The sequence below is a fragment of the Protobothrops mucrosquamatus genome, unplaced genomic scaffold (genome assembly GCF_001527695.2).
Source record: "Protobothrops mucrosquamatus isolate PMUCROS unplaced genomic scaffold, P.Mucros_1.0 scaffold644, whole genome shotgun sequence".
Classification (NCBI taxonomy): domain Eukaryota; kingdom Metazoa; phylum Chordata; class Lepidosauria; order Squamata; family Viperidae; genus Protobothrops; species Protobothrops mucrosquamatus.
The window spans coordinates 296,282-299,329 of record NW_015386935.1 but is presented as its reverse complement, the minus strand read 5'-3'; positions in this window follow the sequence as shown (position 1 = coordinate 299,329).

Genomic DNA, 3,048 nt, shown 5'->3' with positions numbered 1-3,048 from the left:
GAGTGTTATTTTTGTATTTTTACCTGATTGTCAGCCGCCCTGAGTCCGCAAGGAGAAGGGCGGGATATAAATTTAAATAAATAAATAAATAAATAAAATAAACACATCTACTCTACCTTTTGGGTGAAGTCACCACTTCCTAGACAATTGGATGAGGCTGTCAGAGCTGGCATTGAGCAGTCTTTGAGATGTGCCATTCCCAGACTGTTCCAGAGAAGGTAATTCAAAACTGGGCCTCAACTATAGCAACCAGCAAATGAACATTTTACTTAGAAATTATCAACATATAAATGATAATCAACTCAAAGCCGTCTTCAGATGTGAGTCATCTTATTAGATGGCTGACTCCTGTTGCATTTCCTACATTTATCTGTTTCCTCTCTCTCTCTCTCTCTCTCTCTCTCTCTCTCTCTCTGTGTGTGTGTGTGTGTGTGTGTGTGTGTAGATGTGATAGATGTACAGTGAGAACTGCTGATCCATGAGAATCATGGATATCAGAAGTCTTAAAACAGTAAATCTTGATCCTTCCAATGCCATCTTTCCAATCTACCAAGGAGATTCAGAAACAGGGCAGCAGTACATCAACAGAATTCCTTTCTTATCTAAAGAACCTGATAATAATAGGATTACATATGAGAACAACCTTGGTCAATTTGTCTGACGCATAATAATACTGTCACACAATCTGGTGATTTAGAGATTTCTAAAGTCAAACTATAAATTCTGCCCAATAATTCTGCATTGGAAAAATGAGGGGAGGGGGGGGAATACAAGTAAGAAACCTGAAAATTATTCAGGAAGACTTTGATATAAACTTAATGTTCGCTTTGAATTAATATGCTTTGTGTTTAATAAAAATGTTGGCAGATGGTAGCTTTTCAGTTAAAATATGACAAGATTTCTTTACATTTTTTCCTGTGTAACCTCCCCTACACATTTCTCCTTAAAGGTTTGTTGTTCCATTTGCACATTTCTTTTAAAACAAAGTATAACTCCAAAAACTTTAGGGTAATTACTGTAAGTTAGGAATAACCCATTCTAACTGGAGTTCAGTGCAAACCAGCGCAAAACTATGAATGAAAAGTAAAACATATTGACAATGCAAACTTCATGAATATTACAAAGCAGAAGAAACTTCCTGTTATGTTAGAATTTTCTTTATTCACATGACATTTGAAGTTAAGAAAAAATGGTGTAACCATAAAGAATGACTCTGAGATGTTTGGGTCAAAAAGATAAATAGGTTTCACCATGGATATCTGACAAGGTACTATTTTAAGAACACATTTGCCACCTTGCAAGGAAATACAGGCAGAGAAAGATGATTGATGTCTTCATCATTCCTGAATTAGATAATACAGGGTTAATTTAAAAAAGGATCTCATTGGAAAGATTATAATAATGTCAACAAGATATTTTGTGTGATTTTTAATCATGGTACTCTTACTCCTAAATTATAGATGCTGTGCAGAAGTGAATTCTGCCTATAATACGGATCTAAGGATCTGGCTAGATTACCAGCTTATTTGGGGGCAGGGGAAGAAGGATATTACAAGAATAACCCAATAAATCACAAGGTCACAATTGCTTGCATCTATCCCAACTGAGTTTAATCATTCAGAGAAGTTTCTTATGGTTTTCTCCCATGTCATAATTCATATTGGATGGAGACTATTAGTTAAAGGTATTTCTTTATTAGATCTGAGAACTGTGTCCATATCAGCATCAATATTAAATTGAGTAATTTAAAGAATCACTGCATACTGATGAGAGCCTTTTGTTACATGTCATCCCATGTCTCTGAGCATAAATGAGATTAAGAACCTTTTGAAAAAAGTGTATACACTGCTAGCTCATTAAACCTATCCCTGGGTCTCCTACTTTGATAATCAAGCAACTATTGGAGCTAAAACTCAGAACTCCTGTATATTTACAATCACTGCTGACATGGGTAAGTTTTGTTGATTATTTTTTTTAAAAAAACCATCTTAATAAGAAAGCTTTGTGATTTTTATTTTTCAGACTTCAGAAGATTTGTTTCTTTAGTTTCAGATTTTGAAAGATTCTAGGGAATTGTTATGTTTTTCGTTAAATGCATTACATGTGCTATCTATATAACGTATATAGGTATTTACTCAGCCATAAAATGTAATGAAATCATGCATTACTATTCAGTGTTTCTACATTTATTACTTTCAATTGCTGTACTTTATCCTTTTAAACTGTCTTGCATTTGTTTTATTTCTATGTTGTTCATGGGTTCAGCTTATTTTCAGATAATCAAGATTCATGGCTAGATATTAAAATAAACTATTATAACTATTTTTCAACATCACAATAACCTTCAGCACTCATTCTTTGGTGTATACATATTCTATGATGTATTCCATTTGTTGTTATTCATTCCTTGAGTCTCATCTAAACATTTGCAACTTACTTTAGGAATGTTGTGCATTGGAATTTCTCTTTGACAACTCAACATCTTGAAGATGAAAAGGAACAATGCTGCGAAGACAGTGGGCAATGTTCTCTAATGGTAATGAGCAAAGAGTAGTTGCTGTTCAGTAGTTGAGAGTTGGTACCTTCCCTTACTTTTTAACATTTACAAAGCTCAACTGGAATAAGGCATTCATCCATTTGGGGTGAGGTCTCACCAGTATATTGATGGAATCCTAATATATACAATGCAAATGAAGCCTTGAAGCAGTCCTTGGAGGCTGTCAGAGCCTGGATGAAAGAAGGTGACATTGAATCAGGAGAAGATTGAGGTGGTTTTTTGTTCTAATGGAATAACAAGTGGGTACTTCCAGGCACATGGCTACTGTTAGATAAGTCAGAGGATGTGGCTAGAAGAGTCTTTGCTTATCTATGGACAATGCACCAGGGCCTTTCCAAGATAAAGAGGCCCTCAAACTCTAGTTACCTTCTACGCAGACTATTGTAAGCTCACAGAATTATCAAGCTATCATCCTCTTGCCTCTGAGCTAAGCACTGACTACCTATAGGCTTCTGGATTCAATTCAAAGTGATGGTTTTGACATATAAAGC